This window comes from Peromyscus maniculatus, chromosome 5 (assembly GCF_049852395.1).
Source record: "Peromyscus maniculatus bairdii isolate BWxNUB_F1_BW_parent chromosome 5, HU_Pman_BW_mat_3.1, whole genome shotgun sequence".
Taxonomy (NCBI): Eukaryota; Metazoa; Chordata; class Mammalia; order Rodentia; family Cricetidae; genus Peromyscus; species Peromyscus maniculatus.
Window position 1 is genome coordinate 108781673 of NC_134856.1, and position 21591 is coordinate 108803263.

Consider the following 21591-nt stretch of genomic DNA (forward strand, 5'->3'; position numbering starts at 1 on the left):
TGTCTGTTCGTCTATTTATAGTATTTTGTTCTGCCTTCTCATTGGTTGTACCCAAACACGTGACTGCCTCATCACTGTCTGAATGTACAGCCCCCTAGGTCTTAAAGGCATATGTCTCCAATGCTGGCTGTATCCCTGAACACACAGAGATCTATGGGATTAAAGGCGTGTGCCACCACCGCCACACTCTTGCTATGGCTGTAATAGCTCTGACCCCCGGACAACTTTATTTATTAACATACAATCAAAATCACATTTCAGTACAATTAGATTACCACCACATTTCCCCTTTTCTATTTTAATAAAAAGAAAAAAAAAGCAAAAGTTTATAACTAACAAAAGGAAAACTATATACAAAAGTACAATAACTATATACAATATATACAAGTAATAAATACCTAAACAGGTATTTGACAAATCAGAGAAATATTTCCATTATTTATCCTATTTTGGAAAATCCAAGATGGATCTAATGTACTTTCTATCCTAATTAATTTTCAACTATAACTAACTAATCTTCAACCATAACTAACTAATCTTCAACTCCCTCAGAGACCCAAGAAGGGAATAATATTAGCTAACAAAAATAAAAACAGGAAGTGCATGCAAGCAACTTCCAAAAAAATTGTGAGTTGACAGAAACAGCCAGCTAACTGGGCAGTCACCTGAGGTTTCTCCGCAGTGTTGGGGCATCATCTTCAGCCTATAGGCTTAGTGTATCTGACAGACTCATTTGTGATGTAGGATGTACACAAGGTCAACAGTTCAACCTCACATTGGTTGAGAGCAGTCCATGTACCAGAAACACCTGAATTCCACTAGTGTCCTATCATGATTCAGGATTTTAAATTCTGGAAATTGTTGACAGTTTTTAAATTCAGCTGTCCATTCTTCTTGGCTGTGTATATATGGCTTCATCTCAGCATCCCCTTCTTCTCCACATCCCTCTATTAAATGCCAGTCTACTTTGAGAGGCATGAGCTTTCAGCTGCTGTTCCATTGTACAACAGAATCCATCGGCCCTCTGCCTGTTAAGCTGTCTTCAAAGAAAAGGGCACTGTACTTTTTCAGGATTGCAAAAGCCACTTCAGGGATGGGGTCATATTGTCCTGGCCTCAGAAGATGCCTTTTGATAAAGCCATAGCCACACTTGTTTTGGCAAGAATCAGTAGTCCTTTACTTCGTGTTCTGTCTGTCCCTTTTGTCCTGTTGATACGAGGATACTTTGTTGTCCAGTGGTTAACTTTTGCCACAATGAAAGCTGACTCCATATGCAGTTTCTTCAATGCCCATATTTTCTCTGAAGTAGATTGGTACTGCCAGGAGCCGACATGTCTCAAAAAAGAAAAATTTCCTAAGTTATTAAAACATTTTAAATGCCATATTCTGTAGATCTCTGAAGGGTTTGAAGATGACCTGTCTAAAACATCTCTGCTCAATTTTTAAAACATATCTAATATGACTACAAGTTCTATTCTAATGTCTAACTACTAACTTTCATTTCTTTATATCCTAATAGTTGATAATAATAACATTCAAGGATCAGAAATTTGCATTACATTGTTAAATGAATGGTATAAATACAATTAGAAATATACATATAGCATTTTCTAACAATATCAGTTTCAAATTTGTATACAATATAAAACAATCCAATCCAATGTAAAGTATTTAAAACTAGTAATTGTCTTTTTCTTTTCTTTCTTTCTTTTCCTTCCCCTTTTTTTAAATAAGAACCTTAAATCTAATCTCCTTTGCTTAGCCTTTTTCCTAACCCTTGACAACAACTTGTAACCAACCCCCCTAAACATTGAAAATTATCCCAGACCCAAAACCCATTAAAAAGACCAAAAAACCACCCGCCCCACACCACCTCTTTGGGAATGTGGGCGACGTAGTCTTAAAATTGCTTCCTGCTGGGTATGGGCGAAGTTTTCTTTATCCTGAAAGAAAAATTTTAGGTTAATTGTCAAATTCTAGGAGAGATAACTATATCCTTCATTATCCAGTCTGTGTATAATGCCAAAGTTCAGGGTTTATCTCAAGTCCTTATTCAAGTAGTCTTTGAGACTGGATCATCTCAGCTAGTCATTTCAAAATTGCTCTGAGCACCTTGTAGTTCAAAGCTGATCTGTGGATGATGTTTGTCAGCTTAATGATATTATTATTGTCCACGTGGAATTGTTGTTGTTGTGGGGCCCCATCTTCTTTCTGGAGACTTCAGTTGATGTTAGGCCTGGCCGTGATTTCCTGCAGAAAACTGATAAGAGACTCCAACACAAAAACATATATATGCAGCTAGCCTTTTTTCTAGAATTAGTTAGTACTCCATATGACCATTCATATCTTAACAAAGTTTAAAATGTATATATATATATATATATATATATATATATATATATATTAATCTTGTAAATTTTGATATAAAATTTATACTTTGAGAAAAGTTTAAAGAATCAGAATAGAATCAAAGAGTTGAGATTAGTAATAGAATAGTCCCTTAATTAATTTTGCTTTTGTCCTGTACCATAGCAGAAGATGGCTCTTTTATTCTGGCATGATACAGGGAGTTTGCATTTTCCTTTTAACAACATGCTTGATTTTAAAGAAGGAGAGAGCCATTCTCCAACTCCAAAGTCAGCTTTAAATTTTAATTGAACTGGGACTATTAGAAGACCAATAGTGTTAAATCTTTAGAGAAAAGCAGAAACAAACATTTAGGAAGACATAAAATTTTTTTAGATAATATATACCCATACATTGTTTTATTCTGTTTCTTGGGATAGATGATTTGTCCCTTTTCTTCAGTTGTCTCATTTGTCCAGTGTTCTTCAAATTCCTTAACCTTCATTCTCCTAAAAGACAAAAACAAAAACCTTTCCCCAAGACTAATTTTGGGGATGTTTCCTTTTGGCAAGTTATTATCTGATTAAATGAAAAGGCATGTGTTATTGATACAAGTTAGTTTAAATTGGATGTTCATGCTAGTTGATGAACTATCACCTCCTCTAATTAAGAGGTCTCTCTTGTTCAATTCGAACCTTTATCAATTTTGATGGTACCCACAGCTTATCTTCTCCTGTAGAAACAAAAGCAAAACCTCGTCCCCAATGTAATACATACCCTGGTTTCCATTCTGAGGTCAGCACATCCTTAAAGTATATAGGCTGATTTAATTCTGTAGTTTTTTCTATTATCCAATGTCTCTCTGCAGCTGTTGTTCCTTTCTCATTGGCATTCAGAAAATTCAAAGTTAGAAGAGCATTATGCAGTCTATTTCTGGGGGTTTTTGTTACCCATTTCTGTTTATTTAGCATATCCTTTAGAGTTCTGTTGGATCTTTCTATAACTGCTTGACCTGTAGGATTATGTGGTATGCCTGTAATATGCTTTATATTGTAATAAGCAAAAAAACTGTTTCATTTTAACAGAGACATATGATGGAGCATTGTCAGTTTTGATTTGTGCAGGTATACCCATGATGGCCATAACTTCTAGCAAATGAGTGATTACAGAATCAGCTTTTTCAGAACTCAAAGCAGTTGCCCATTGAAATCCTGAATAAGTATCGATAGTATGGTGTACATATTTCAATTTTCCAAATTCTGCAAAGTGAAACACGTCCATCTGCCAAATTTCATTTCTCTGAGTACCCTTTGGGTTACATCCTGCTGGTAATGGCATTTGATTGTAGATGGAACAAGTAGGACATTCCTTTACTATTTCTTTGGCTTGTTGCCAGGTTATGGAAAAATCCTTTTTTAAACCTTTACTATTGACATGATGTTTTTTATGAAATTCTGAGGCCTCCAGCACATTTCCTATCAATAATTTATCAATTTCATTATTGCCTTGTGCTAGAGGGCCTGGCAGACCAGTATGGGATCGAATGTGAGTTATATATAAAGGATGATTCCTTTTCCTGATTGTATCTTGTAATTGAATAAATAGTGAAGTTAATTCTGAAGCATCAGGGATAAATTCTGCAGTCTCAATATGTAACACCACTCTTTCAGCATACTGAGAGTCAGTTACTATGTTGAGAGGTTCTGAAAAATCCATTAATACCAACAAAATAGCATACAATTCTGATTTTTGAATTATACGGACTTTGAACCACTTTACTTAAATTTTCTGATTTGTAACCTGCCTTTCCTTGTTTGTTGGCATCTGTATAAAATGTACGAACTCCAGATATGGGTTTTTGCCGTACAATTCGAGGCAAGATCCAATCAGCTCTCTTTATAAGATCAACTCTATTGCTTTTGGGATATTTGCTGTTAATTTCTCCCAAAAAATTACTGCAAGCTCTTTGCCAAGGTTCACTTTCTGTCCATAATTTTTCAATGTCCTCCTTAGTTAATGGTACGACAATTTCTGCTGGGTCTATGCCTGCTAATTGACGAAGTCTCAATTTTCCTTTGTAAATCAAGTCAGAGATTTTTTTCCACATAAGTTTTTAATTTTTTATTTGGTTTATTTGGTAAAAAATATCCATTCCAATATAATATCTTCCCTCTGCATTAATATTCCAGTAGGAGAATGCCTAGAAGGTAAAATAACCAAAATGCAATCCATCTTTGGATCAATACAATCCACGTGTCCTTCATGCACTTTCTTTTCTACCAAGGCTAATTCTTTCTCAGCTTCAGGTGATAATTCTCTTGGACTATTTAAGTCCTTGTCACCTTCTAAGGTTTTGAACAAATTAGTCAGTTCATCATTTTTTACCCCAACAATAGTTCGTAGATGAGAAATATCTCCAAATAATCTTTGAAAGTCATTAAGAGTCTGTAGTCTATCTCTCCGAATTTGTACCTTTTGGGGTCTATTTTTTTGTAGCTCTATTTTATATCCTAAATAATTAATAGAATCTCCTCTTTGTATCTTTTCAGGAGCAATTTGTAATCCCCAGCAAGGCAAAATTTTCTTTACTTCTTCAAACATTATTTCTAAAGTATCTGCATTTGAGTCAGCTAGTAAAATATCGTCCATATAATGAAAAATTATAGATTTAGGAAATTTTTTACGTATCACTTCCAATGGCTGTTGTACAAAGTATTGGCACAGAGTTGGGCTATTCAACATTCCCTGTGGGAGGACCCTCCATTGAAATCTTTTAACCGGTTGAGAATTATTATAAGTAGGCACTGTAAAAGCAAATCTTTCTTTGTCTTTTTCTTGTAAGGGTATTGAAAAGAAACAGTCTTTTAAATCAATAACTATGAGAGGCCATCCTTTTGGTAACAGAGTAGGCAAAGGCATTCCAGATTGTAGAGAGCCCATTGGCTGAATTACTTTGTTAATTGCTCTAAGGTCTGTTACCATTCTCCATTTACCAGATTTCTTTTTAATAACAAATACAGGAGAATTCCAAGGGTTGGTTGATTCTTCAATATGCTGAGCATTTAACTGTTCTTCTACCAGCTCTTCTAAAGCCTGGAGTTTCTCTGTTTTTAAAGGCCATTGTTGGACCCATACAGGCTTGTCTGTTAACCATTTTAAAGGTAGAGCTGTTGGTGTCTTTGGAAGATCATCAGTTATTGTGCCCTGTTCTTGTATAATATGGATGGCTGGTGACCACTCATTAGAACAATATCTTCTAATATTTCTCTCAGTAACATGTGTTAGTTTATGATTTGTTTCTGAGATTGGAGGGATGTTAATCTGAGTATTCCATTGTTGCAACAAGTCTCGACCCCACAGGTTCATAGTTATGTTAGCCACATATGGTTTTAATTTTCCTCTCTGTCCTTCTGGACCTATACATTCGAGCCATCTTGCACTCTGTTTCACCTGAGATAATGTCCCAATTCCTAACAGTTGAACGTTTACCTCCTGAAGAGGCCAAGTTGGATGCCAAAATTCTGGTGCAATTATGGTAACGTTCGCACCTGTGTCTACCAGACAACAAAACACCATTTATTTTTATCGTTAATTTTGGTCTTTGTTCATTAATAGAAGTTTGCCAAAAATTTTCTTTATGTTTTCTCCTGAATTTTCTATTCTCTCTGTTTCATCAACCTGACCAGCATGATTTATTCCAATAGGCGTTTGGTTATTTAATCGCTCTCCAGAGCAGGGATTTCCTCTATGGCTGCAGGAAAGGTTTGAACTTGATTTGCACTGGGGGCCTGCGCGAGGCCCCTCTGGGAGTTTCCTGAAGACTGAGGCAAAGGATTACCCTGTCTGTCCTTTGTTGATCTACATTCGTTGGCCCAGTGTTTTCCCTTACCACACCTTCTGCATACTCCAGAAGGAAGGGGCATTCTGTTGCCATTGTTCCTTGAAGAAACATTGTTTCTATGAATGACCTGTCTACAGTCCCTTTTCAAATGTCCTTGCTTTCCACATCAAAAACATCTAACACTCCTCAACCCTTTTGAAATTACTTCTCCTACCCATGTATCATCATGCTCATCATCCTCAACATTAATTGTTTCTCTAATCCAATCTTCCATAGGTGCAGATCTTGCCCTTAATGGCCTGATTATTCTTTTGTATGCTGCATTCGCATTCTCAAAGGCTAAAGATGCAATTATTGCCTTACCAGCTTCTGAATCCGAGACCATTCTCTTTACTGCTGAAGCCAGTCTTTGTAAAAAATCTGTAAAAGACTCTTTTGGGCCTTGCATCATCTTTGTAAATGACTCAGATTTTTTTCCTGGTTCCTCAACTCTGTCCTATGCATTCAAGGCTGCCGTTCGACATAAAATTAGGGTTTGGACATCATATAAACATTGTGTTTGTACTCAAGCATATTGGCCTTCTCCATTAAGCTGATCCTGGCAAACTTGTATTCCTTTATCCCTCCATTGTTTTTCTATGTTTTTAGCCTCCTCCTTAAACCAAGTCAGAAATTGAAGTCTCTGGCTGGGTTCCAGAACACCTTGTGCAAGGTCCCGCCAGTCCTGTGGTACTATCCTATTATATGTTGACCAAGAGTTTAACATTTGCTTTACATATGGGGAATGCATGCCATAAGATACTATTGCCTTCTTAAACCTTTTTAAATCCAACATTTCAATTGGAGCCCAAATATTTTGTGTAGCCATTTGATCAGGCATCTGCTGTACGGTTACAGGATAAATTAAGGGTGACTGTGTGAAAACAGGCTTTCTTTCTACAACCTTATGATCCTGACTTGAAACAACTTCACTGTTAATTTCTTCTGTCTGAATTTTTACAGGTTTAACAAGTTCTTCTAAAGCTGTTATCCTGGCACTTAAATTGACTATCTTTTTAAATATTAAAATGTGGATTAGTATAGTGATAAGCTGCATAATTCCACCAATACTAATATTATATAGTTGTTCCATTGTCAGACTGCCTAAAATTTCGAACAAAAACCAATTTTCTTCCAATGTACACATAAAACCCGTTTTTTTTTTTAATGTGGAAAAAATTCTCTTTTAGATAGTTTCCTTTAAAATATCTGATATGTTATGAATTACCAAATCTGCGTAGAACAGTAGAAATCCGAGGGGATTTTCAAAACAGCCACCTAGTGTCCCAGGTGTAAATCCAAAGAGAAAGAGAGAGAGAGAGAGAGAGAGAGAGAGAGAGAGAGAGAGAACAAGAAAGCATAGCTGGCTAAGTTTAAATGCAGCCACGTGTTCCCTCTTGTGCCGTGTCAAGGCTTGGGTCTGGCTTCCTTAAGCTCCGACCACGTGCGTTGGCTTTACAGGCAGGGCCCTGTTCAGCAGGGCAGATCTGAGTTGTTTGTATCACCGGCTTTAAGCAAGCAGGATTTAAGCAAGCAGCTCACCGATAGTCCAGCCTGAGGTCAAGCAGACCTATTCCCAGGCTAAGAAGCCACTGCTCGGACTAAGAAGCCGATCTCCGCCGGCCGCCTGCCGCCCTTGCGGGAAAGCGGACCTGCCGCCAAGCCAAGCGGTTTTTAATGGATTCTTGTCATGTTGGGCGCCAGATGTAGATGTAACTAACCGTCTTATTAAATAAGAAACACAGAAACAATGTAAAAGAGAAAGCCAAGCCGAGAGGTCAGAGCTCAAAGCTAAAATCTCACCCTTCCGCCTGCGGTGTCCCAGCTTCCCGAAAGAGATCTATTTCCTGTCTGTTCGTCTATTTATAGTATTTTGTTCTGCCTTCTCATTGGTTGTAAACCCAAACACGTGACTGCCTCGTCACTGTCTGAATGTACAGCCCCCTAGGTCTTAAAGGCATATGTCTCCAATGCTGGCTGTATCCCTGAACACACAGAGATCTATGGGATTAAAGGTGTGTGCCACCACCGCCACACTCTTGCTATGGCTCTAATAGCTCTGACCCCCAGACAACTTTATTTATTAACATACAATCAAAATCACATTTCAGTAAAATTAGATTACCACCACACCCTCTCTGTTCTTGATCCAGCTGGGATCTCCTGGTCCCCCAAGCTCTCTTTCCCTTGACTTTTGCCCTTCATTACTCCCACTCATGCCCAGGCTGTTCATGTAGATCTCATCAATTTCTCCATTATTGGGTGATCCCTATGTCTTTCTTGGGATCCTGTTTTCCAGGTAGCCTCCCTGGTGATGTGAATAGTAGTCCAGTCATCCTTGTTCCACATCTAGTATCCTCCTATGAGTGAGTACATATCATGTTGTCTTTCTGAGTCTGGGTTACCTCACTCAGGATTATTTTTTTCTAGATCCATCCATTTGCCTCCAAACCTCAGATCTTGAACTAGGGAAAAGAATTGGGTAAATAGGTCTTTTCTCCTGCTTACCTGAAAATAAGTAACCAATGAAGAGAGCCAGCCTTTCTGATTTGGAGAATGACTTGCATTCTCTAGATCATCTGGGGGAAATGCAGTGTGACACATATTGACAAATAACTGTGGTAAATATAAAGAGGATGTTAATAAACCCCGAGGGAAGAGTGTCACTGATCTATAGATGTTGGATCAATCTGGCCCCCAGCTTCGTCTGGCTTTGGGTACAATTTTGTGGTATATATGGGAGGTGGAAAGTTGACTGAAGGCAGCACTCAGGTGAAGCAGCTTTCCCGAGTTGAAGCTCATTTTGTGGTGAATCATCTCCAAGATGCCGCTTGCATTGACTTTACCAAGCTCTGGTAAGTAGCCATTCATCAGGTACCCCTTACAGTGTAAGTAACCCTTAGTGTATATTACATCAAGATTGTTTGTAGAGTAGATTTTCTTTGGTGTGATCTGCTCTGTATTTTGGAGGGAACTGATATTTCATCATGATTTATCTAGAGAAAAGTCAACACAGAGCTGAAAGACCATTCTATATTATAATTGCTTAATTAAGTTTGAGCTCAGAGGTTTTCAAATAGAATTTTCTGTGTTGCAGACACAAGGGATTTCTCAGAGTTATTTTGTATGTGTTTATTAACAGGAGGGTAAAATAGGACAGCGTTACTGATATTAAGAGCCATCAGTCGTATAACAACTTCCATTTCAAAAGTCACCTTCTAGAACAAAAAAAAAATACAGCTCAAAGTGTTCAATTTATATTACAGAGAATTTAGAGTATATTGAGAATACAATATTAAATATGTGGTCCAATTTCTTCAAGCACAGAAATTGGAAGTTATAATTAATTTGTGTGCCCAGCTTGGATATCTGCTCACATAAATCAACCTGAATAAACTATCAAATCACCTCATTCTTAACTGATATGTACAAGGAAAATGAATTAGTTACAATAATAATGTATTTAGTAAAATGAAAGACAACATAAATTCTCTAGAATTTCAGATATGTGCAGATAATGACTTGAAGACTCTGGTTCATGTTAAATCAAACTCCATGTGTTTACAAACTTGAGAAGCTCTTTTGGAGCAAATGTAAACTGTGAAAAGTCTCCCACATGTCAAACTTTTACTGGAAAAATGTAGCTATCTCGGTATTTTACCAGTTGAAAAAGTGAATGCTCTAGTAAGGTACATCAACCCAAATCACATAGCAGAGGGCCCTCAGAACACATTCCCAGCTTGTTTAACTGTTGTAACCTGATTTGTATAGATCACCTCCTCATTGCCATTTCTCTGACAGCAGGGGTATGTATGTTGCTGCTGGTGTCAAATCTGCTCCTTTGGGAGCATGTGTCCTCCAAAACAACTGGCTCTGTGTCCACTGAAGACCTGTATGACCGAGTGGTTGATCAGTCTCATACCACATATTTCCTGGCTGCAGATTTATACCATGAATTTGTAAGTAATATCCTTGCCTCTGGATTCTTTTCTAAAAGTACTTTCACATAGCTAATCACTAATTAAATTGGAATGACTCATGTATCCGATTCCAAATAATTCAGTTTTATAGGTAATAGATCAACAACAATAATAATGATTAAGTGCTATACATTTTTAAATTAAGATATATTTGCCCTCTGGTGATGTCAAGAAAATGAGACATGGACTATAGAATTAAACAGATACCTGCAAAAATGCATGTTATTGTTGTTGATTTTTAGAATTCTTCCTATGATATATTCAAGGCATTTAAAATTTACATCTGTGTCTGTGATGCATTTGTATCCCTATTCCATTTTGTGTATATAGATATTAAATTTTCCTAAAGCTAAAAAAATATAGGCAATAGAAAGAATTATACAGCAAAATGTATAAAGGGCAAAATATGAAGTTTCATAAAATCTAAAAAAAATGTAAAGAATTCAATGATATTTCAAATTTTCATTTCCTAACTTTACCAAGAACAACTTTGAATGTCTTCATTGGCATTTTGATTTCATGGTCATATATTCAGGGGTTCTGTCTTCATTAGCATTCCTGACTTACTGATCTGAAGATAACTAGTACAGGGGAATTGAAGTTAGTTGGTTGGGTGGAGAAAAACAAAACTAAGGAAATTGAAATCATGTAAACAGTGAAAAACATAATAAAACAAAATAGCTACAGATAAGCTCATAAATGTAAACAATCCCGGCTTATCATTTTCAGTAATGGGTGTCTTAGTGAAATTGAAGGGCTACTGTAGACACAAACTATATTCACTGTCCCTCAGGGAGATAACTCATCTATCAGAGCCTGTCAGTGAGGAAACAACAAAGCAAATGTCCATTGAAAATTGAGCATATTGGATTACATATCCCTACATTTACAGGGAATATATATTCCCATTGTTATTTTCCCATACTAGTTTTCTCATACCTCTCATTCTTCAGTCCTAATCTTCTAGATGCACAACTTTTTTTTTTTTTTTTGGTTTTTCGAGACAGGGTCTCTCTGTGTAGCTTTGCACCTTTCCTGGAACTCACTTGGTAGCCCAGGCTGGCCTCGAACTCAGCCTGGCTCTGCCTCCCAAGTGCTGGGATTAAAGGCATGTGCCACCACCGCCAAGCTTGATGCATAACATTTCTAAGAATGCTTTAACTCTTTTAAATTCTTTGATAGTTAGAATTAAGTAATTTGTATTTTCTTAAGAAATAATTTATGCAAGTACATCCTTCTTATCATTAGTATAGAAACTTGAAATATTTATGTGAATTCTATCTACTTCACTCATTGCTGAATATTTCCTTAAAATGTAACTAGAATTGAATGGTAAATTGTTGATTGTAACAACATTTGTAAATCTTACATTTATCATGAACTTTTTGTGGTACTAACTTGGTGATATTTAGATCCAAATTATAATTGAACAGTTCTTATTTTAAAAAAATCAGTTTGTGTCAATGAAAAATAATTATTTTAAATATGGATATATAATAACAATGCTGAGACACTCAGCCTAGAAAAACTGATACTTAAAGATGTAAGTAATTAGAAGCTTGGGTGCATCTTAGCGCTTTCTTTCCAAACAATAACATTAGCAAGTACAATACAAGGGGGCAGTATAGAGGGGAAGAGATTGAGAGGACAGTTGAGTAGATTGCATGCATAAGGAAATGAAGGGCATGCAGATGATGTTTCCATCATTCTACTGTTTCAATTTTTGTTCTTAAATATCAAAAATTAATGGTTTATCAAATGTATCATGTTTGTTTTTATTCAATTCTGAATCCCCAGTAAACTAAATCATTTACTTTCTTCAAGGACATGAAATATTTCAAGAGCAGTTGGTACAAGACCAGAATGCCCAGCCTATGCCACATTGCTTCCATTTGCACTCCAGAGTCTTGAGAGAAAGTCCATGAAACAAAAGTAGGTTTCCTCCTTGTTTTTTATGAAACAAGTTATGCTATACAAAGGTAACTGTGCTGTGTGTGATTACTAAGCCCACAAGAGGTGTGAAAATTTCTAATCCAATAGATAAAGATGCAACTGTCAGAGAACAATCACATCATAGAGCTGACAAATTTAGCACTAACTAAAATGCCTGCCAAATCATATTGTCCCAGAATTATAGCTGTCTCAGAGAAAACTATTTTTACCAACACCTTCTGCTTTTCCTGGGAAAGTTTTGATCTGAACTGGACACTCATTTTAATATATAAAGATACATATAGAGTAAATGCAAATCCCTTTATGTTTGTGATATAACACTGAAGGATTCTCCTCTGGCATCATGTTACTAAACTGAGTAGTGAGTGTGTCCTTTCTTCTTATTTTTCTAAACTCTCCTGGACCTATTTCTGTTCCATCCTTGTCTGTACAGTCTTCCTTGACTGATCTACCTTCTCCTACCTACATCTTAACTGTACAAAAGACTCCTCTTTAGACTATATCATGGTCCTCTGGATGACTTCTGTTTTGATGATGTCTACATAACTCTGAAGATCTAATGTATATGTGTTATGATCTCTTCACTCTGGCTACTTGTCATAAACATCAGTTTTATTTATTTAAAATTAATATGCGTAGCCATTTCACAGACATAATCTCTTCTCCAGGCATGCTGGTATTACCAACACAAATAACTCATATATAAGATATTCTCATGAATAAAGTGTGTTTATAATAAAGAAAAAGAAACAGAACAAAACATATATACAGATTACTTTTCTACACAATATGAATAGCACACTGTTGGCACTGAAATATTTAATGTTGAAAAATAGTCTCTGATAACAGTACTTTTAAAAAGAAAATGGACTAAGGCTCCGAACAGTACACAGAAGTCATTTCCCTTGCATATTAAGTAAGAATTTACACTAAACTTCTTTCATGTCCTGTAATCATTCTTACTCCTTATTGTCTAACACTACTAGCAATAAGTTGATTATCACCATTGGTATCTCCATTTCATTTATAAACTTTTTATTTAAATTATGTTTGAATTCCTCTCTAGTCTTTATTTTCATAGCCTGTAAGAGTCCTTACAAACATCATAGTAAACAGCTAACTAAAGAATTTATTTTGTATGACTCTGGCCTTGTACTAACACTTACCAGGTAAAAATTCCATTCTGATTTCTACCAATGCCTGGAATTTGCTTTGTAATCATTTTTCTTCTGTACATGTCAATAAATACACAACTCCGCTAGAATCAAGAGCAGCAGGAATCATACAGATACAAGAAATGTAGGATTTTGAAAACTATTTTGTCTGAAGTCACTTGTGTAGATGAATTTCTAAATGGTCTTACTAAATTTAAAAAAAAAAAAAACATGGAGCCAAATATAGGGGTGAAAGCCTTAGAGAGATCAGGGAAATAGGGAGAGCCACTAGCCAACCTTACCTCACCAACTCTACAGCTTCCAAATATAAATTACTTCCTATCTTTCGACGCCTCTATGCCTTGCTTTTCTGCCATCTGTTTTGGTCTCTCTGTCCAGCTACATCACTTCCTCTTCCTGTCCAGCTTTGTCACTTCCTGTCTGTTATTATAGACCTCCATACTTCCATTGTTAACTTGTGATTGGAATTTTAGGCATGTGCCACCACACCTGGTTATTTCCAGTGTGGTCTTGGCTCTCAGAGATCCAGACAGATCCCTGTCTGACAAGTGATAGTCATGTGGTAACACTGCATGACGTCTTTGTTTACTTATAATGGCTGATCCTGTTCCTCTGTTCTCCAGGCAAGCTTTATTTATTAAGCACATATAAAATATCATCACATTTCAGCACAAATAAAATACCAACACACTCTTGTTTTAATATTCTAGCATAATATAAAACTCTCAAGCAAGGAGAGATCAATTTGATTCAGTAGTATAGAAATGATTTGGAGCATTAGCTTCTGACATTATTGGCATCTATGTAATATGAGTCATACTTTTGGACACCTACTGAGCCCTATAAACTTAATTTTCTCATACGCAGGGCAAGCAATCAAAGAGAACATTTCAAACAACTAGGACAAATGGTTGAATGTAAAGGAAAAAACAAAATATCATTTTGAACAGTCAAAATTATTAAGACCGAATTTGCTTTATTTAGCAAAGTAGAATTTTATTTTTAGGTAAGATTTATATACTTTGAACTCATTAACATATATTACTACTAATAAAAATATACTGTAGTTTGCCTCTCTTGTGAAAAAACCATAAGTACCTATCTACACAGCTGTATTTCACTTAGTTTAAGGTGATATTCAATGATTTCCTAGACTGAAGACCTTCTGAAAACAATGATCAATATTACCCATTCCTCGGAAGAACCGCTGAAACACCTGATTTCTGCAGTGCCCACCCTCCCTGGAGCTTCTGATAAAATGCTGAAAACAGCCAATGCTGTGAAGGACAAAACCCATGTGCTTCTGGAAGGAATGAAAATCATATTCAGCAGGGTAAGCTGTTTCAACATGTGTCTTTGGTCATCCTATGGATAAAGTTTGTAAATTGTGTAATTCAAAAAGAATTTTGAGATTCTCAAATACATGCTCACTTAATAAGCCCTTAGGACAGTGATCTGTAGAAAATAGTTTTGTGTCTCATAGTCCTTTCAACAGTAGCTTTCCTGGATGGGATGGACACTACAGTCTAATGTACAGTTGATCATGTAACAGTTACTGCCTAGAATTGCCTGCACATAATACATTAAGTGAAATATACTGCTCATGTTCAAGAATTCAGTAAAGTATATAAAATGTAGAATGGATTTATCTGAAAGGAAAGAAAGGATCAGGACACTCTACCAGAACTAATATGGTATGAAGGACACATCAAGGAAAGTACTGAGAACATGTAAAACTCCCCAAAGGGAAAGTAATGATACTAGCCTTTTCATGGTCTTTTACTTAATTCCATATATACAGCCAAATAGCAGCTCCTGTCCACTTGTGCATGAATCTATTTCATCTGAGATCAGTGGCAAGTTAGAAAATACATATGCCTGTCTCCAAATTATGTTTTGGTTTCTAATGCATTTACCCTAATTTCCAGGGTTTCTCATTATAAATTTATAGTCTTCTGTGTTTTACCAAAATTAATTAACAATTTATAAGGAATGTGCACTGGGAGATGTCTCATGTCTGTAAGTGCCTTCCTTCCATGTGTGAGGACCTGAGTCCAGTTCCAGAATTTTTGTCAAATGGGTGATGTGGTATCTTCCCTTTGTAGCCTTTAGAATAATGACTCAGACTTAAGAAGATCTGCCATGAGTTCCAGATAAAAGTAAGAACAGCTCTCTCAAAAACCAAAGTAGGCCTCACTGGATGTACTTTACCCAAAATTGACCACTGACATCCAAATCAAGCCTATTTCACACACATACACACACACACACACACACACACACACACACACACACACACACACGGGGGGGGGGGGAGAGAGAGAGAGAGAGAGAGAGAGAGAGAGAGAGAGAGAGAGAGAAACCGAAACTCATGAGGGTATAATGTGACTAACACCTGTCCATTTGATGTTTAGAGCCAGAATGAAGTTGAAAAAGATGCCTACCCTGCCTGGTTTGGAGTGGCAGACTTGCAATCATCTGATGAAGACACTCACCTTTTGCCTTTTATAGCCTGCTCCGCTGCCTGAGAAGGGACACTCATAAATTTAATGCTTTCCTCAAGCTACTGAGGTGCTGAGAGGTCTTTAAAAATAAGTGTTTTCAAGAATGAGTGCAGACTGCACAACCCTGCACTGTCCTGCTGACATAAGCCTTGTTGAACCAGAAGTTTAGTGTTTTTTCTCAGTGCATGCATGGCTATAATGGAATTCTTCTTACACAATAAAATCAAATTCTTAGAAACAATTGAACTTTTAAGAAAATCTTTTTCGTTTACATTAATAGAATATGGATCCAATCTTTTGTGATGTCTATGTAAAAATCTGAAGTTTGACAAGCACACAAGACAACATAAAACTTATTTTAGATCTCAGTGAATAAAGGTAGATAATATACTTAGAACCAAAGCAATATATTATTGCTCTCATTAGACCCATTGTATCAAGTGGATGGATATTTTAGGGAATTTGTAAAAGAAAACCATTTTGTGAGCAGATTTTTAGTCTAATAACAAAAAATACAGGTTCAAAAATATTGGACTATACCTAAATTTAAACATTCAGTAATGTATTAGGGTGCACAACCTGTAACTGGGAACCTCCACCCATTGCTGACCTAGTTCCCAGCCAGCAGGGAAGACTCCTGTGGGCAAGCTTCCCCATCAACACCCCTCATTGGACCCTGCAATCCACAAGACCCACTACTTACCCTAAATCCACCTATCTCTCTATGACCTCATTGGCTTCCTGAGACACAGAATCTGTGAGCTCCAATTAAACCAAAAAATATGATGGGACAAAGAGTGGCCTCCTGAGAAACAGACACAGCAAGCACAGATTGGATCAAGAGCAGCTCACTCAGTCATAGGCACCTCTTGCACCTGTTGGAGGAAGGAATGGGTAGACAGCAGTGCAAAAATAAAAACAATAGCATAAAGAGAAATATGGTACTACCAGAACCTATCAGTTCTACAGCAGCATGACCTGAACATCACAACGTAGAAGAAGTAGAAAAAAGAGTCCTTAAAAATAACTTTATGAAGATGATAGAGGCCTTTAAAGAGCAAATGAAAAATCGCCTTAAAGAAATCAAGGAAAAGACAAAAAATTGGAAGATATCAATAAATACCTTAAAGAAAGCCAATAAAACCAAGAAAAAGCAATTAAACATGTGAGGGAAACAGTTCAAGACCTGACAACTGAAATAGAAGCAATGAAGAAGACACAAACTGAAGGAATGCTGGAAATAGAAAATCTAAGTAAACAAACAGGATCTGCAGATGCAAGCATAACCAACAGATACAAGAGATGGAAGAGAGAATTTCTGGTGTGGAGGATACAATAGAGGAAATAGATTTATCATTCAAAGAAACATTAAAGCCCAAAAAATCATAGCACAAAACGTCCAGGACATCTGGGACACCTTGAAAAGGCCAAACCTACAAATAATAGGGATAGAAGAAAGAGAAGAATACCAACTTAAAGGCACAGAAAATATATTTAACAAAATTATAGAAGAAAACTTTCCCAATCTAAAGAAGGAAATAACTATGAAGATAAAAGAAGCTTAAAGAATATCAGATAGACTAGAGCCCCCCTCAAAATCCTCTCACTAAATAATAATTAAACCACAAAACATATAGAATAAGGAAAGAATACTAAGAGCAGCAAAGGAAAAATGCCAAGTGACTTATAAAGGCAGACCTATCAGAATAACACCCAACTTCTCAATGGAGACTCTGAAAGCCTAAAAGTCCTGGACAGACATAATGCAGACACTAAGAGACCACTAATGTCAGCCTAGACTACTGCGCCTGGTAAAACTTTCAATCACCATAGATGGAGTGAACAAGACATTAAAGACAAAACCAGATTTGAATAATACTTATCCACAAATCCAGAACTACAGAAAGCACTAGAAGGAAAACTCCAATTTAGGAAGTTAGATGCATCCACAAAAACACAGGCAATAGATAACACCATAGTAGTAAATCCAAAAAAAGAGAAATACACACACACTACCACCAAAAGATAACAGGAATCAATAATCACTAGTCATTAATATCCATTAATATCAATGGACTCAATTCACCTACAAAAAGACATTGCCTAACAGAATGGATACAAAAACAGGACCCATCCTTTGGTTGCATATAAGAAACACACTTCAACTTCAAAGAGAGACACTGCCTCAGAGTAAAAGGCTGGGAAAAGGTATTTCAATCAAATAGACTTAAGAAGCAAGCTGGTATAGCTATCCTAATATCTAATAAAATAGACTACAATCTAAAATCAATCAAAAGAGACTGGGAAGGACATTACTTATTCATCACAGGAGAAATCCAACAAGATGAAGTCTCAATTCTGAACATTTATTCCCCAACTACAAGGGCACCCACATATGTAAAAGAAACATTACTGAATCACACATCAAATCCCACACACCACTAGTGGGAGACTTCAACACCCCACTCACACAAATGGACAGATCTGCCAGAGAAACTTAACCAGATAAATAAGGGATCTAACAGATGTTATGACTCAAATGGACTTAATAGGTATCTACAGAACATTCTACCCTAACACAAGAGAATATACCTTCTTCTCAGCACCCCATGGAACCTTCTCTAAAACTGACCACATACTCAGGCACAAAGCAAATCTCAATGTATACAAAAAAAATGGAGTAACCTCCTGTATTTCATTGGACCACCATGGCTAAAAGTTAGATTTCAACAACAAAAATTACAGAAAGCCTACAATCTCATGGAAACCAAACAATGTTCAACTGAATCACCAATGGGTCATGGAATAAATAAAGATATTAAAGACTTCCTAGAATTCAATGAAAATGAATGTACAACATACCCAAACTTATAGGACACTATGAAAGCAATGCTAACAGGAAAATTCATAGCACTAAGTGTCCACACAAAGAAGATGGAGAAGTCTCACACTAAAGACTTAACAGCACACCTAAAAGCTCTAGAACAAAAAGAAAGAAACTCACCCAGGAGGAATAGACACTAGGAAATAATCAAATTGAGGGCTGAAATCAATAAAATAGAAACAAAGAGAACAATACAAAGAATCAATGAAACAAAGAGTTGATTCTTTGAGAAAATCAACAAGAGAGACAAGCCCTTATCTAAGCTAACCAAACGTTAGAAAGAGAACATCCAAATTAACAAAATCAGAGATTCAAAGGGGGACACAACAACAGATAACAAGGAAATCCAGAGAATCATCAAATCAAACTTCAAAAACCTGGACTCCTCAAACTTGGAAAATGTAAAAGAAATGAACAATTTTTTTAGATAGGTACCACATATAAAAATTAAATCAAGACCAGTTAAATAACTTAAATAGACCTATAACCCCTAAGAAAATAGAAACAGTCATTAAAAGTCTCCCAACCAAAAAAAACCCAGGGGCAGATGATTTCAGTGCAGAATTCTACCAGAATTTCAAAGAAGAGCTAATAACAATACTCTTCAAATTGTTCCACACAATAGAAACAGAACATTACCAAACTCTTTTTATGAGGCTACAGTTACTCTGATACCTAAACCACACTAAGATGCAACAAAGAAAGAGAATTACAGACCAATCTCACTCATGAACATTGATGTGAAAATACTCAATAAAATACTGGCAAACTGATTCCAAAAACAAATCAAAAAATTATCCAAGATGACCAAGTAGGCTTCATCCCAAAGATGCAAGGATGGTTCAACATACAAAAATCTGTCAATGTAATATGCCATATAAACAAGCTGAACGAAAAAAAAACAACACATGATCATTTCATTAAATGCTGAAAAAGCCTTTGACAAATCCAACATCCCTTTATGATAAAGGTCTTAGAGAGATCAGGAATACAAGGAATATACCTAAACATAATAAAGGTTATTTACAGCATGCTGACAGCCAGGATCAAATTAAATGAAGAGAAACTCAAAATGATTCCACCAAAATCAGGAACAAGACAAGGCTGTCCACTCTCCCCATATCTATTCAATATAGTACTAGAAGTCCTAGATAGTACAGTAAGACAACAAAAGTAAGTCAAGGAGATCCAATTTGGAAAGGAAGAAGTTAAACTTTGGCTATTTGCAGATGATGTGATATACATAAGTTACCACAAAAATTCTACTACGGAACTCCTACAGCTGATAAACACCTTCAGTATTGTGGCAGGATACAAGATTAACTCAAAAAAAATCAGTAGTTCTCCTATATACAAATGATAAACTGGCTGAGAAAGAAATCAGAGAAATATCGTCCTTTACTATAGCCACAAATAATATAAAATACCTTGAGATAACTCTAACTAAGCAAGTGAAAGACCCATATGAAAAGAACTAAGTCTTCTTCTAAGTCTCTGAAGAAATAAACTGAGTAAGATATCAGAAAGATCTTCCATGCTCATGGATAGGTAGGATTAACATAGTAAAAATGGCAATCTTACCAAAAGCAATCTGCAGATTCAGTGCAATCTCCATCAAAATCCCAGCACAATTCTTCACAGACCTGGAAAGAACAATAGTCAATTTCATATAGAAAAGCAAACATAGCTAAAATAATCCTATATAATAAAGCAAGCTCTTGAGGCATTACCATCCTTGACCTCAAGTTCTACTATAGAGCTATAGTAATAAAAACAGCTTGGTATTGGCATAAAAACTGACATGTGGACCAATGGAATCAAATTGAAGACTCTGACATTAATCCACACACCTGTGAACACCTAAATTTTGACAAAGAAGCCAAGTCTGAAGACAAATATGGTATGTACTCACTCATAGGAGGATGCTAGATCTGGAACAAGGATGACTGGACTGCTACTAACATCACCAGTGAGGCTACCTGGAAAACGGGACCCCAAGAAAGACACGGAGAAATGAATGAGATCTACATGAACAGCCTGGACATGAGTGGGAGCAATGAAGGGCGAGAGTCGAGGGAAAGAGAGCGGGAGTTCCTAGCTGGATCAAGAAAAGAGAGGGAGAACAAGGAATAGAAGACCATGGTAAATAAAGACCACATGAGAAAAGGAAGAAACAAAGAGCTAAAGAGGCCCACAGAAATCCACAAAAATACCCCCACAAAAGACTGCTGGCAATGGTCGAGAGACAGCCGGGACTGACCTACTCTGGTGATGGGATGGCCAAACACCCTAATAGTTGTGCCAGAAACCCCATCCAAGGACTGAGGAATCTGGATGCAGACATCCATGGCTAGGCCTGGGGTGGAGCGCTGGGAGTCTAATTAGTGAGAAAGAGGAGGGTTTATATGAGCGAGAATTGTTGAAACCAAGGTTGGATAAAGCACAGGGACAAATAACCAAATGAATGGAAACACATGAACTATGAACCAAAGGCTGAGGGGCCCCCAACTAGTTCAGGCCCTCTGAATAGGTGAGACAGTCAATTGGCTTGATCTGTTTGGGAGGCATCTAGGCAGTGGTACCAGGTCCTGGGCTCGTTGCATGAGTTAGCTGTTTGAAACCTGGGACTTATGCAAGGATGCTTGGCTCAATCTGGGAGGAGGGGACTGGATCTGCCTGGAGTGAGTCTATCAGGTCGATCCCAGTCCTTGGGAGAGACCTTGATCTGGAGGAGGTGGGAATGGAGGGTGGGCTGGGGGGAAGGGGAGGGGGGCAGGAAGGGAGAGAACAAGGGAATCTGTGGCTATTATGTAGAACTGAATAGTATTGTAAAGTAAAAAAAATAAAATATATATAAAAAATATTTTAA

At 36.7% G+C, this 21591-nt stretch overlaps 1 long non-coding RNA gene across 1 annotated transcript; it reads left to right on the top strand.

Annotated features, from left to right (window-relative positions):
- Nucleotides 1–8915: 8915 nt before the first annotated feature.
- Nucleotides 8916–12115, top strand: LOC102911531 (uncharacterized). Its single transcript, XR_013051083.1, has 3 exons — nt 8916–9081; nt 10028–10185; nt 12031–12115. It is a non-coding gene; the product is annotated as an uncharacterized LOC102911531 (long non-coding RNA).
- The last annotated feature ends 9476 nt before the right edge of the window (nt 12116–21591 follow it).